The following is a 16,077-nucleotide window of genomic DNA, read 5'->3' as shown; positions in this document are numbered from 1 at the left end:
AAGAGCTACCAGACAGAGGCAGGATCCGAGCTCCATTTGCCATGCATAGGCAAAGCCACAAGAGAACTCCTTTTTGAAGTAATATGGCATATTCACCAGGAAGAAAAACTCAATGGATTCAGTGCTATTAATCAAAAATCATATGCTCCAACAGATCATACATTTGTCCAGAATTCTACAAGGAATAGACTCTCATGAATTATGATGAAAATCTCAGATTAGTTTGTTTCCCCTAATTTTGACTTCACCAAGTCCTATTTAAAATGGCCTGTGGCGTTATTGTATGCCTTTTAAGAATTTCAAATACAAACCAAGGAGAGCAGAAGGCGAGGCAAAGTATCATGAGAAATAATCCCTCTCCAAATTTTACATAACTTTTAGAATATTTTCAAAGCATCCAGAAGTCTTCTGAGCTGCCCCACTCATCCTTCCTTCACTGCTTGTACCCCTGAAGTTTGGCTTCATGTGTGGCTTCTGTTCCAATAAAACGCAAGTCCTCATCACTATCAGCTCGCTTTACATACAGCCCTGGTAAGAAGCCACTTTTCCACCCCTTTTTTTCACTGCTTGTGAGCTACTGTAAGATTCTGATCTACAGAGGTTCCAATACCATGCTCATCACTATACTACCAGATACCCTTGCCGCATTCACGTACTGTTTGTCTCCCAGCCTATCTGCAAAAGCAAGCTGGATTATTTTAATATACATGGAGTAAGAGGGGGCGGGGGGGCAGAATGGGATCATCAGACAACTTGTAGTTGTACTAACCTGAAGAAAGTCCTCCCTAGGTTAAAATAAAACCAAATCAAAACTGCATTCCCCAAAGTATATTTCAGTCAGGAAACCACAACAGTGGTAAATATACGTCAAATTTCACAACGGAGCATTTAGATATCAAGAGAAAGACTTCACTGGATAGAACCATGTTTTATTGATGAGCCAGTTTTAAAAACTTTTCAGGACCTGTGAGTAGAATCTACACTCCAAAGCAGGTGCTTGGGGCCAAACCTGAAAGTAACTTTCTTGTTTCATACAACACAACTCCAGAAGCCCTTGAAAAAACAGACAACTGGCCAACAGTAAGCAAAAGTGTTCTGCCAACATTTTTATTTTTATCCTACCAGAACACTAACAGAGTTTGTTTTGCAACATCTTGGGAGGGCTAGAAAGAAAAGAAGGACAAAGAGTTAAAAACCAACAAACAACAGAACACCCCAACCCATACACTTTTGCAATTCTTCAGCTTTATAATTTACAGGAACACCACAGAGGATTAAACCTCCAAGGGAAACAGCAAAAGATGTCAGTTCCACACCACCTTCCACCCTCTCTCTCTCTCCCACACACAGACACACACTTCCAAATTTGTCTTGAAGAAAATTTGAGAGCCCTCTCTCCACTGCCTCAGGAAATACAGCTAATTACAAGCCACATATTTTGTCCCTCAACATGTCAGCTGAAAGTCCTTACTTCCATTCCTCCCACGTCAATATTCAAATGAAACCTAACAGATACAAAGGTGAAATATATTGGTAGGATAAAGTCAAATATGCAACTCATTAACAGCATCTGACCAAACAGCAGATGTTTCCTCCTCCTATCACCCTTAGAAACACATTTACGTGGAAGCCACAATTTGTTGCTTTGATTGAATCATGCAAGAACATGATTCTCCAGTTATTTGCTTCATCTTTAACCAAAACTGATTTTATGCTTTTAAGCAGCATTTAAATATTTATATATAAATAGTTATTACATACACACACCTTGATAAATTTATAGGCTATTCTCAACCATATATAGGTTTAATCTACCTTTATCTGATCCAAATAAGTTAACTTTCAACAGCAGTGAACGGTATTTTAGGCATTCATATGTGCACATGCACATGTAGCATACCTATCAAGTGTGAATAACCCCACATATGTACCAGTGTAAGAATAATGTATCTTTACAGAGAGTCTCATGCACTGGTTTCATCACACTACGCCAGACAGAATGCTGCTGTTACTCCCAATGCTTTAAAATACTTGAAATCGGAAGTCTGAAATGATTTATATGAAAAATATTCTCAGTAAATCAGTCTTTTCTGTAAACACAGAAAAATGAGACAATAATTCCCAATATTGAACAAAGTTAAGAAAAGCAAGCACAATATGACCAACTATGGTCACTGCATGCCCCAAGCAATCTGAACATAAAGCACTCTCTGAATTCATAGAAAACTTGCTGACCTGCTAGATAAGCGTCAAGTGTTAGCTCTGTGTGCACACATGCTTTTTTGCTTTCATGTACCCAGACTAGTTTTTAAATATGTTCATCAGTCTTGCAACCTCTGTAGAAGAAACTCTGTAACACACTCAGACCTGAAATCCAAGTTCTGCTCATGCACAAAGCCTGTATTAAGAGGGTACATTTTCGGCTTCCCTCCAACAATAGTTGTGAGTACTGAAAGAAGGTCCATCAGTCCAAGGTGGAGGGCAGACGTGATTCTTAAACCCATGCTGGGGACAGAAACAAGGAGGCAGTGAAAACTCCCGTGATTCAGTCTATAATCACTTCAGTATTGTAAAAATATTTTAATGGCTATCTTATTTCCTAGTTACCCAATATTGGATTGATAGTCCCTAGATTACTTTGATGTGGATTGGCATTTTAATGATTTTAATGACAAAAACTTGCAAGTTAAATACTTCTGAACACCATTAAGTGCTATAATTCAGACTGTCAGTACTGACTTATTCAGACAGTCTCATCTGCTGCCATGTTGGGAAGAGTGTTCCTTTTATAAGCACAGAAATATGAAATAATGCTTCAGAAATCACTGGTGAACCACATTAATGATTTGCTTACATGCCAAGTCAACATAATAGTTGCCTTTGGATGATACTGCCTTGAACAGTGCCTAAATATAATGACTTATATAAAGGCATGTTTAAAAATAATTTGTTTCCCTCCTCGTACTCTAGACTTCGCCTGTGCATGCTAGGGAATGGGGCGGGGGGAAACAAAATGAGAAAGACGGGTGACATCGATTCTAATATCACTCTCCTGAGTGGATACCCCATGGACATATAGTCCAGAACAATTATAGAACTACGTTAGAATGACTGAATTGTACAAGTAGCTGGAATAGCTGTAGCCGTCCAGTTCCCTGCACTGGCAAGTCTAGAGGGGGAAAAAAATGCTTCAACTCAATCTAAACTCAGTTTTTACGCAGTCTCCCAAGACACAGCCTCACAAAGAGAGTACAGCTGAGTAAAGGAATTTGTACTTGCAGAAAACCCTTTGTAATTTAATGATAGCTCAAGCCAGCAGCTGTGTCACACTAAGCACCGCTATCAGGGGGCAGCACCGTGGTCACACAGCTGCGCAGCGCTTCCACCATAGCAATCCCAGTGCCACAGTACCTGACACACATCCTCCCTCCCTCTCCCCCCCGCCCCCCCCCACCCAAAAAACCAGACCTATCTGCACAACCCAGCAGAGTTCAGCCTTACGTGCACTGAACACTCGACTTCACGCAGGCTAATTAGAAGTAGCGGGCTCGATCTTTGTTCCTGTTCAACTATGAGGTGCTTCCAAAGCCAACACATGCAGGCATAAAACTGAAGCTGGGTGAGATCCTGTAGATCTGGGTTCATTCTAGAAAATGCTTTACATTCCTTGAAATTAGCCTGTTTACTTTATGAAATGTTTGGCTTCTCTATCCGATTAAAAAACAAAGACGCCCCCCACTCACAAAACCGAAAAGCTTCTGTAATGCAAATTAACATTTGTCCCAGGAGGAGGAGAGGGATCTTTGTGGCAGCCTGTTTGCAGCCAAGACTGTCCTTCTCATCCCTGAATCCACCCTCTGCAAAGCCCTTCACAAAAGGCCCAATCTAACATTTTCTCTAGTTATTTTGAATCTTGAAGAACAGTGACATTCTAATGGAAATAATTATACAACAGCCTGCAGGGACACAACCCTATCAATTAAAAATATCAATTTAAAGTAATTTCTTTCCCATCCTAAGCGAAAAACACTGTTCTAACATAAAAATCCTCTATGCTGTTCTAACGTTATGCCACCGTAGCTTGAGCAAAATGGCTAGAGAAGTGCAAAATCCCTGTGTAGACGAACTTTTAAGTCACGAGCATTTCAAGCCACACTCGCCAATCTGGTGTTCATGTTTTAAACTCGAACTTTTTCATCAGTAAACTTCAAAGGTAAACTCCTAGGAACTGCATAGCATCTTTATGGAGACTTGTATGCACTCAATTTTTTGAGACACTGCTATATACAGAAGAAAGGACGGTGGAAGAATACTAGTCTGCAGGTACTAGAGGGAAACAAGTGAAGTTTTTATGGGCAGGACAGACCTTTCCCCACTCTAAAAGCACAACTGGGTGAGTTTGTCATCAAAACCTAAACCAAAAAATAAAAAAAATAATTAAAAAAAACCCCACAACCCCAAAACCCCACTAATAGAATCTCTTCATTAACCATAAAGCAGTTTGTGAAATGTGATTTTCATTTTCACAGGTTTTATGGCTCTCTCTTGAATAAGGTAGTTCCATTTATTCATCTGCATTGAAACAGCAGAAGAGAGCTCCATATTCACATTTTGTAAGACACTGCACCCAAATGCGAGCCTTAATTCTTTTACCTGCCACTCAGAAAGCACCTTAGCTAAAGCACATCCTATTGAGATGCAACTGAACCTGGAGAGTAGTGGCTCTCTCTCCACTAGTGACCGTTTATTTTCTGTGCTTCTCTTGTATCCCTCCAAAAAAATTTTTTTTAGTTACATTTGTGACTAAAAATAAGAGCTATTTCTTTCTTGGCTGGATGAAGCTGAGGCGATGCAGCGCAGAGTTCACACCAGTTGAGGTATGAAGAGTTCGTTTAACCACTAATACATGCAAAACCCTCAAATCACCAAGCAGCACACGGACTAGGAGAAAGAAGAAAAGAGGAGCTTCAGCAGGATTTTCCCGAAACACTTCATAGTGATTTTATCAGCAGAAACAGCAAGACCTAAGATGTTTAGTATGTGATAAACATTTTATATCTGTGGCATGCTACTTTCTAAGCTACTTAGAGCAGAAACATGAATCTGAAGCCACAGTTGCCTTCACTAAGAAAAGCAGGGTAACCTATATTCAACCTACGTAGAGTGACCTACACCAACCTATATTCAAAATTACAGTCTCTGTTCTAAAATAAGTTCGGTCATATGGCTCAAGAGATGACTAAGATGCTCTGTCTTATATGAGACCTCAGATCTGCAGGAATATTTCAACAGGCCGTTACAAAGTAGTAGGATAAAAATACTAGGGAAAAAAACCCTAAATAATTAGCTTGTTTGCCTATTTGTCCCTTTGATATCTGATAGCACAATCTGCAGGTAGTCTAACTGATTTTAAGTCTTGAGAAAGGATATATAAAATTCAGAAATATTCACTCTCAACCACTTTCCCCCACACACACCTCCAAGCTGCACATGCCTTCATCTATTTTGGTTGCTAATGACTACAAGATAGAGGTTAAGAGTCAACCTAAATTGGTTCAGCATTAATTCTTCACAGGGCCACAAGCCTTAGTTTCAACTACTCTTCGCATAACTTCAATAATAAACACGGTGCTCTCTTTATTTAATTCTTAAACCACCCTTATCTGAAGCACAATGGGACATGTCACAGACACTTGCTTTGCTGCCCTCATAATATGGTTTAATTATGATGACTGAACTAACAGGCTCACATCATAGACTTTTACAGGTTGACCCTGTGTCATTCTGATGTATCATTTTGCACCAGTTCAGTGCTGTAAATCAATTTAAGATCTCCAGCAGGTTGAAAAGGCTGGTAATGATGCTTTCTCTGCAGTCTCTGGGGACTCCACATTATACACAACTTACATTATTTATAAAGCTGAGATGATGCCTCCATTAGGCTGTAAGACTACTCAAATGAGCTTTTATTTTACACACACAACTTGGACTTCATAGAGCAGAACATTGTCTATATGTAACATGCAGTGCATTCGTGCTTCAATTTTAAAAAAAGTCACAACCCTTATATTTTTTAAATTTATACCTTTGTACCAAGCAATGAAACTCCACTTCATCTGAATAATTTCCCAGTATCAGAAGCACAAGTAACACTTTTATTAACCTTTGTATTGCTTTTCTTTACATGCAACTCTTTACTTTGTGTTCAAACTACAGAGGAAAAGCAAACACTGAACTCATCAGCTTTCAAACATTTGATCTGATAGTTAATATTTATACAGAAACAGAAAGATCCCCATCTGTTTATTCAGTTGCTTTTCTCAAATGTATTGGATCATCACATCTTCAAGGGTACACAAAAAGGCAAGCTGAACAGGACAGGGTAGGAAAAAATGTATTTAATTACCTACCCAATAGTTGGTGGGGTCAAAACCGCAGCAAGGACAAATCCCTACCCTTAGGGTAACCTGATTATGCCTTGAACCGATCCTCTCTGGTAGCTGTGGAAGGCTTCTGGATCACCCAGATCAAAGGAAATTTCTCTCAAATGCCTACTTACAGTCTCAAGTAAGTTGCAAGATTTTATCCCTAAGACCAGAGCAAGAACTTCAAGAAGGGCTAGATATCTTTCATTTTCGTACCAATGCTCTTGCAGGCACAGTAAAGAAGCAAACACTCAAAACTTGCACTAGAATCCAATGAGAGTCTCTAAAAAGCTTCCTAGCACTGCTCTCTGGTTCAATGGGAAAATAAAATGAGCATTCATCAGTTGCAACTAACAAACTCATCTCCCATAATTCAGCAGAGCAATTACTGACAAGTCAAAGAAAAAATTAAGTCAGCGTTAACACCTCAGGTTCCCTCACATGATTTGCTCCTATTGTTTGACAGGACAAGGTGCAGACAGTTAGCCACATGAAGACCAGCAGAATTAAGAGACACACGCCTGCAAGGAAAAATGATCTCTGTGGGCTGGGTTAGCTTCAGTTTTCAGTCTTATTCTTGAGTGCTGCTTAAAAACACATATAACTATTAGGGGAAAAAAAATTAAACAAAGTTTTCTCTTTTTCATTCTCCTCTGCGCACAAAAGAGATTGAACTATCAGCTATGACATGTTTGAGATACAGCTTTTTCCTGAGCATGTTAGTTTCAAGATGCCATATCTTTAAACGCTGACATCCATTAAACACTGATATGTTCCACGCAATGATCTTTTCCATTCGCTTGTATCTGAAATACACATCTACTTTTACTCTTCCTCACACGGATCTAACAATACTTCTCCTGCCCCAAATGAAACTGTTACCTTTTCTTACACGCAGTGAGCATAATTTTTCCCTAAAATGAACCAAAATAATGATTATTTTTCAGAACAAGCTCTAATTATTCAGACACCACAAAAGCAAACTGTAAGGTCAGGCCACATATCTTCTTCAGATTGATCTACTAACAAAACAGCAAGCACAGCAACCCTTCCTCGGTCAGAACTCCCACTGACTTCAATTTATATATTAAAAAAAAAGTCAGGATTTGGCCTAGATCCTTTCGAATGCATGACTGAATATTTCCACACCAGTAAATTGTAATAAGCTTTAAAGATCTATATTCAGGATAAGATTATCTGGCTGTAGAGCCCGACTATGTGAAGAAACTACATTGAGGAGGGGAAAGCCTCATGCATCCAAACCTTCTAACAGGGAGGAGGAAAAAAAAAAAAATTAAGTGAACTTTCCTTGACCTCTAAGCACAGATTTGTCATTAAAGGAGGAAAAAAAAAAGGGGGGGGGGGGGGGGAAGGGGGCTGCGGAAGGAAAGGAAGGGGGGGGAACCCCGAACACTAAACGGAGAGGGGTGCGTATGGGCCGAGGTGGGAGGCGAACGGCTTTCCCCCGCAAACACAAAGGCGGGCGGGCGCTCGCCCCGTCCGGCCGGGCTCCGTCGCGTCCCCGCCGGCGCACAATGGGCACGGGCACGGGCGGCGGCCGCGGCGCAGCCCCGCGCGGGGATCGCGGACGAGGAGGAGGAGGGAGGGCGGCTTCCCGGCGGGGAAAGGTTCCCCCTCCCGCCGGGCCCGACGCGGCACCTACCCACAAACTTGGAGACGGGAGCGGCCGCCGTGGAAGCGGCGCCGGGTCTGCCCCGGGCTGCCGGAGGGACGCCATCATGCCGGGGAGAAGAGGAGCGGAGCGGTGCAGAGCTGCGCTGCGCTCCCTCGGCGGCACGGAGCAGCCGCCTCCCCCCGGCCCGGCCCGGTCCGGCGCGGGGCCACCGCACCCTGCCCGGGAGCCCGGGACCACCCGGGGGAGGAAGGAAGGAGGGAGGAGGAGGAGGAGGAGGAGGCGGGCGGCGCAGGCACGGCCGCCCGGCGGGGGCAGCGGGGAGAGGCGAGGGGAGGACGCGAAGTTGTTACCGGCTGCCGGGCGCTGAGGGGGGGCCGGGGGCTCCGAGCCCCGCGCTCGGGTGGATCCGGTGTGGCCGGCGTCAGGCAGCCGCGGCCGCCCCGCTGCCGGCACGGCACGGCACGGCACGGCACCCCACCCCGCGCGCACACACCCCCGCGCACACCCCGCACACACGCACACCACGCACCGGCCCGGCAAGGGATCCTCTCCAAATTACCGCCCCCGCCGCGGCCGCCGGGCCCCGCTAGGAGCGCTGCGCCCGCCGCCGCCCCCCGGCAGCGGCCGCCGCCCTGGGAGCGGGAGGGCGGCCCGGCGCTTGGGCGGCCGTGTGCCCCTTCCCCACCCCGTCCCGGTGGCCCAGCCCCAAGGGCCCAGCCCCGGCCACCCTCGCTCAGCGGCCCTCGGGGCTGGTGGAGGTGGGGAGGGCGCTTTGGCACCCGCCGGAGCGCGGCGGGGGTGCTGCGGCGGCGGGGGCTGTAGGGAGAGCTCCAAATGCTGTGAGACTCGCAATTAAAGTTAATTCTCGTAACGCTCTGACTGAACTGGATCTCATCCTGCCTCTTGCTTACAGGTGATTCACTCCCTGACTTAGTCTGTTCTTAAAATTGAAGTAATTGCTATAATATCTTCCAATAACAGACCACTCTCTATCCCCAGGTACTGTACATGTGGCCCTCGTCCCGGCCATACATACTGTTGCAGTTGCTCCTAATTTATGCAAGTAAACCTATTAAAGTGCATGAGGCTTCTTGTGCAATCAGATATAGAGTAATGAAGCCTCACCCCTACGGCCCTCTTGAAATTAATTTGGACTCTATCTGAATCTGCAAGCATCTGCTCAAACGGGGATCTCGCTGAAAGTTTGTAGCCCACTTGAGGAACGCTAAGTCCCTCTTGCCTACTACAGTTACGGGAATCTTTACAGTACTCAGATAAGCGTAGCACAAGTAGGATTGAACTGAAACTGATTCCTTAGCAAATACTTTGGCTTTTACCCAGTCATCGTTCCTGGAAGGAGATATGAAGTAACAAGGGCAAAGTGTTTCTACATAGCAAAATATTACAATACACCTATACTGGCGTAATTGTATCTCTGGGCTTATGCCAGTAAATTTTCACATGTATATGAAGTTCCAGGTATGGTATTAACCTAATTTTAAAACCCAGCAAAAGAAGTTAAAATGCAGAGAAGTTAAGCCCCTGAGCATTTTACCAGATGGACAGTAGTCCTGGACTTGCCCGCCTGCCCACCCAGGTGCAATATGAGTCTGAGGACACAGAGCCAGAATGCTTTGCCCAAGGTCCCAGAAGGAGCATGACAGCAGCAGTAAAAAATACCCAGTTTTATGGCTGTGAGGCTATCGGCACTTCTTCTAACTTCATAATCTAAAATTCATCCATTTCTTTGTCACATAAATACTACATGAATTGCAAACAGGTAAATTGTACAACATTGTTAGATAGCATGCTACAACAGAAGTGTAGTGAGGAATTCCTAACCAGAACAATGCCATAATATTGATGGGGGAAGCCTGGGGGAAGTATTTTACTCCTTAGGTTTTGAACCTTAAATGATTCACAATGACTGAACTTTGGTAATCAGCTTTAACTTGTATTTTGTGGTTGCACTTTACACAATGACAGTTAGCAAGTAAACTTTTCTTTTTGCGTGCAGTCGCGCACAGATACAGCACAGCACAGCACTGGGCTGCAGATGCAACTGGTAAAGGTTTATCTCAAGACAAACTAAAATATCTTTAAACTTTGTCAGTGCAATGAAGGTATTTGCAAGCAAGGTACAGAAGAAACATGAGACTGCTATGGGTTTTGTACTGTGGCAGTGCTTAGATCAGGGCCAGGTGTCCTAGGTCAGGAGTGGGGGATGCCGCAGTGGTACCAGCCCCAAGAGCTTGGCAGTCCCAGTGACGCAGTCTCACACAGAGAAACACACAGAAAAGGCCTTACATGCGCCTGAGCTCTGCTGTGCTCTGCTCTGCTGGCTGACTTGGCAGGACTGGGGCGGGTGGCAAGCTCCATCCACTAGATCCTCATTGCTCGAGTATCTCTTCAGAGCATGATTCACACTAAACAGATATGACAAGAAGATAGTTAGGAAAGCACTGCAGTTTGTCAGGTGTCTTGTTAGAACCACGTTTTTACTGCTTTTGTTGTTGTTAGGGTTGACTGGTTGGTTTGCTCCAGCATGAGAGAATTAAATTATTTTCTACTTATGCTGAGGCTTGGGGAGGATCACATTAATATGCTCCTTTACCTAAAAAGGGCTATAAAACAGCCCGGTATGGCCTTTTGCTGATGTTTAATAACCGGAACAGTTGTTCTGGAGAGAGCTGCCTGGCTTCACACAGATCAGTTGTGTGAGAGGACCAGAGGGCAAGCAGAAACAGCGTGCCATAGTCAAATCTGCCACAAGGTTTACCTGGCCAGGCTGTTTTGGTACTCAGCCAAGTCAAAACTTCAAGTCTGCTGCTCACTTCAGGATGTTCAACTCATAGCTAACTGTCCAAACCTATTACTCTGTGTGTGAATAGTATCAGCAGAGTCTTACTTGTACATTCACCACTTCTAACTCCATCGGCTACTTTTCATATACCCTAGTTAAACATCATTAGCATCTGCCTAGCTTTTCTGAATAACATGAGGAAACTGAAAAAAGGAGAACAGAGGGGCACATACACCTGGGTATCTAGCTTGAAGCTACTCCTACAACAGTGTTCCCACCCTGCAGCGGACTGAATAACTGTGCTATTGCAAGAGGGGACAGAATTCTTTTTTCCTCTTTTCACTCTGCAACTACATGATCATTCAGACTGGTGCGAGGAAAACAGGCCATGAGGCTATTTTCCTCATGGAAATGAAGAAAGAGAAGAACCATCCCTTCTGTAAACAGCCTGACTCTTCATCAGATTAGGTGTACAGTCCAATGGCACCATCAGTCAAAAGGCCTGGGAACCTGAATTTTAATGGAATTGGGGCACTTATGCAGATAAACTTCTAAGATTCTCAAAGGAAACTTTAATCTCATAGGCACTTTTTAACATCTCACCAAGCACCTGCCTAATCACCTTTAAAATCTGTGTCTTAGAAACAGCTTACCAGAAGGCAGAGTGCTAAACGATGTTCATCATGCTGCGTATTTTATACTATTATATTATGTAACATGTATTTAAGAAATAGTACTACTAACACTGCTACTACTACTATTAGCTTTCATTCTTCCTCTAAAATCAGAGTGTATAGGCAGATCATTATTTAGTATTTCTTGTTAACCTCAGCCAGGCTTCATCTGGCTTATTCAAAAGGTTCCAGGGATAAAGAGTGCCTTCTGGAGACAGTTTAGCTCCAAACTCAGTAACTTTGCTTCACCTTTATGTACACGAGGTTTCTGCCAGAAAGTAGAGTTTCACGGATAATTAATTGTATCAAACACATAACTTATTATTTACATTAAAATCACTGGAGTAATTTTCTTTTTAGCCGTTGCCCTAGCCGTGTTGCCCTAGCGTGGGAAAATACCAACAGTATTTTCTGAAAGAAGAGGCAGTTCTGTCAAGAAGAATAATAGCTTTCTAAGCATACTTGATTTCATTATTTCTTTCTTTCCTGAGCTGGCTGGTAAAGTTTATCTACCCCTATCCTTCATGGCTTGTCTGCTTCTTCTTTGAATAGGTCAGGTATGAAACAAGCCTCCCACCTCAGCGTTATTAAAATAGGATATGCAGACTGTTTAGCAGCTACACAAATCTGTTTGGGAAAGATGCCTCAGGCAGAAGACAGCATGTGGGAGAAGGTAAGGAGTATTTTTAGGAGGTCATCATAACTGTGCAGAGCTGCGGATGGTTTTCCAAACCCATCTGGACACAATGACCTGTCTAGTCACAGTAGCACAGAGTTCATAGCTGATTTCCACTGTTGAGAAAGGCACCTGGGTTTGAGCTAGTTTGAATACTTCAGTCCTGCACCACAGCAGAAGTGGTATGGTAGCATGGTCTGTCTGAACTGTGGCCTCCCGAGGCAGACTGGACAGGGCAGCAAAATGACAGCAGCAGCAGAGCTGCTCAGCCGAAACCCTGTCCTCATCAAAGAGGGCCCAGTGGCCCTCCTGTCTGCCCTCTGTACTGCCCACCTGCGCCACCAAGCGCTCTGCTGGCAGCTGTGGGCAGCTGGGGTAAAAGGGCTGTAGGGACTGCTCTCCTTCCCCTCCACCTTTCTCCCTTCCAACTCCCCTGCTCCCCAGCAGCAGAAGCACAGCAGGCTCAGCAGCCCCAAGCACCTGCCCAAGGCTGACCAAGCAGGGCTCTGCACAGAGGCCCATCACCGGCACTTTAATGCAGATGCAGAATTATCAGGGTGGTGGTACCTTGAGCTGTTTAAGGAGGCTGGTGCTTGGGGAAACTGTTCCGGTGCCATCCTCACAAAAGTGACTTCTGCATCACCCAGTGGAAGCCAAAGTAAGCTGTTTTATGCCAGAAGTTGATCTGTCCTCGTCCTTGAGTGCCAAGATTCAACTTTCCCTTACTGAAGAGAAACTTTGAGCTTGCACTGTGTAGGTTACACACACAAAAAAAGAGGAAATAAGTTGTGAAAGGCCTTGAAGACAGAAGTTATGATGTGAATACTCCTGCTTTGGTATGTCTAGGAGAACAATCACTTCTTGAGTTAGTAGAGTCAAATGTCTACTTGGGACCTGCCTTAGTTTCCTGACTCTCTCTCATATGCAAAAGTACAAAGAACCCATTTCACTCTTAGAAGTTCTTTTTAAACTGGCCCACCATGATTACGTGGGATTTCTATAGAATAAACATGGGACGGATAATTTTACAAGGTTATTACATTTATTTCTCTCTGTTACATTAAATAAGGCTTCTGCCGTAAATCTATCTGCAGATACCAGAAACGTCTTTGATCAGATTGAGCAGTTTCCACCCTTGAGATGATAGGTTTCAGACCAAAATTCATTACTTTACTAAGATTAAGGTACCCAGCTAAAGCTGCCAAGATCCTCATTAAAAGTTATGAATCCAAAAGGTTTGGGCCAAACCAAAGTACTAAGCGGGGTGCTCCCTTATCTCCTTTCTTGGTTGTTTTCTCTCTAGACTTTGATGTAAGGACTTTGCTCCAGCAATATCACATTGCTGGTAAGGAAGGGAGGTTGCACTCTGTTCTGATAGCTAATCACCTGCTGCCACGAAGCACAGTTTTCCTGCCCACTGTACTGCACCAGTATTGTTCTTCCTAGAGAATGAAATTCTCCTTTTGGATCCTGCCTGCATCGACGTAGAAGCTTTTGAAGGTAGTTTCACTTTCTCCTGGCTATCACCTCAGCAAGAGATAATGGACTCCATATAACCAAACATTATTGGTTCTTTTAAAATTAAATTTCTCTTCAGTCATTTGGCTTTAAAAGATTTACATAACTGGAATAACCTAGCTCTATTACAGGTTTCTTGGAAGCCACCGCTAATATTAATCTTATCTCCCATTTTAATTACTGTTTTCAAGTTCTTACAGTCTTTGTCCCAGTTACGTCTTGTTGCAAAAACCACCAGAGAATGATATATTAAAATTTATACAGACAGGTGGCAGATACAAAATTAAAGCTAATAACTCCATGCGAAAAGAAATCAAAGGTGGTTTGGCAATCCTGAGCTCTTACTACTCGGTCACTCGGTTGCACTGGCTGTACAACCAGTGCAGTGATGACTGGTGCCGTGCGAGTGGCTGTGTGTCACAGCTTGCTACGCAGCGCTAGGGAGGGCCACGGTCGGGCAGTTGCAGTAGCCTCCATGGGCTAAAGAGGCCTTAGGGCAGGACTGGATTGAGGCAATGGATGAAGGCTGGGCAAACCACAGTAACTGACTGGGTACAGGGCTCTTCATCTCATTCTTTATACAGGAAGAGGAGACAACTGTATTACACCATTGGAAGACTAACAAAATCACACATATTGCATCTAAATGCACCCCTTTACTTCCACGTTCTATTGATATTTTGTGAAAAAATACTCAGACCGTTTTACATAATGATTGAAAACATAAAAGAAAAAGGCACCATGTCTTCTTTTTATTCCCCGCATAAATGGTACTTCTCTTGAGTAATTTAGAAACCTCTTTTCAATTTTTCTGAACTAGTGTGAGTCTAAGTCATGTTGCCCAGTCCAGTGCCACTCTTGGCTGCATAAGCCAGTAGTAAAACAGTCCCACCCTTCCTCTTCCACACCAGCTGCTCATCCCTAACCTCCTGTCACCCACCCGCTTTGTGCTGGCACAGTTGTTGGTGCAGCTGCAAACTGACTAGGCCTAGGGAACTGATCTGGCTGGGGAAAACTAATGTTTCAGGGGCCAAGCTCATTTTTAATTTGGATCAGTTCCCTGATCTGGTTCGTTGTGTGGTTGTCCAAATCCTTGTGCTGATCTTGTGCAGGGGCAGGTCTGAGGTGGGAGAAAGAGCAAAACCTGTCTTTTTGATAGTGTTGTTGGCTTTTTAAAGTGGTTATGAAACTGTGGTAGACTTAGTGAGCTTTTTATTAACCAAAGAAAAATACCTTCAGTTTGAGCACAACAGCAAACATGGCTTTAGAAGAACTACACTAAGCATAGAAGCAGGGCTTGCTGGTGAATAACAGAGGGCTAGGAAAAAGCATGACAGGACTGAAGAATTAAGTGAGCTGGTGTGATCACTGCGTATTAGAAAAGGCAGCTGTTGGACACTGCATTATATGGTAAAAATCCAAAAACCTGCCGCCCTTCTGCTGTTCATGAATGAACAGAGGCCAAAGAATCACAAGGATCCCAAGAAAAATTATCAATTGGCTTTTCAAAAGGCAGAATTGCACTCAGCTGGTTTAAAGAAGGCAATACCTGGGCAAAGACTATGCCTGCATTCGCAAGCTTTTTTTCTTTCCTGTATTCTCCAGTTCCAGAGTTTTGCTTTGCTCAAGGTGTGGAAGAAACTGAACTGTGGAGAGTAAGTAAATCAGTATTTAATCAGTCATCCCAAGGCAATGCGTTCTTAGTGAGTTCTCAATAACAGATAGCCCTGACAATAAATGTACGTGTATCGTATTAGTTTCCATTTGCGCTTTCAGGAGGAAATTACCTTGTAGTTGTCAAACATCCTGGCAGTCACACAAAGTGTTGAAAAAGGTTGCCCACATGAGGAGGGCATTTAGACCAATTTTAAACTCTACTGGTTTCTTGCTTGACCAAAACTAGTGAAATTTTTGACAAACAAGTTTGAGCAGCTTTCAAAGCAGCCCCCTCTACACTTAATGCAGAAATTGCATCTGTAAATCCTCACTATAAGTAAAAATTGGAAAAAAAAAAAAGAAAAGAAACGCTTAAAAGTAGAGACCGATCAAAATTACTGTTGCTGATATAATCTTATTAAGTGTTCAGTTTGGGTGCATCCTGGTACTTGTCTTTAATTGTGTGCTCATACATGTTCCTCCCTAAAGACCCCGTCTCACTCAGTGAACAGAACAAATAATGGTCAAATAATGGACAGTGATTTTGTTTTCTCCCCAGGTTCACGCTGCAGCTCACCGTTATGAAAACTGTTTTTGCAATATTTAGTTGCAAAACTGAGACATAACTGAGGCTGGCTTACAGCTCATAACTCATCTCTCGACACAAAATTCATCTTTCCTTTCCCTGC

The 16,077-nt window shown here is 43.5% G+C and overlaps 1 protein-coding gene across 3 annotated transcripts in view; it reads right to left on the bottom strand.

Moving 5' to 3' along the window:
- The window catches only part of SMAD1 (SMAD family member 1), a 49,438-nt gene extending 40,742 nt beyond the window's left edge, over positions 1 to 8,696 (bottom strand). The window contains exon 1 of one of the 3 annotated variants that reach the window (XM_064450273.1): positions 8,591 to 8,696. The gene's annotated coding sequence lies outside the window, so the exon portion shown is untranslated. Of the gene's footprint in view, positions 1 to 8,088; positions 8,214 to 8,411; positions 8,525 to 8,590 lie in introns of those variants that run through there. The other 2 variants (XM_064450271.1, XM_064450270.1) reach the window with 2 other exon arrangements.
- Positions 8,697 to 16,077: the final 7,381 nt, after the last annotated feature.

The sequence above is a fragment of the Phalacrocorax carbo genome, chromosome 4 (assembly GCF_963921805.1).
Source record: "Phalacrocorax carbo chromosome 4, bPhaCar2.1, whole genome shotgun sequence".
NCBI classification, from domain to species: Eukaryota; Metazoa; Chordata; class Aves; order Suliformes; family Phalacrocoracidae; genus Phalacrocorax; species Phalacrocorax carbo.
This window is presented reverse-complemented; position numbering and strand designations above follow the sequence as displayed.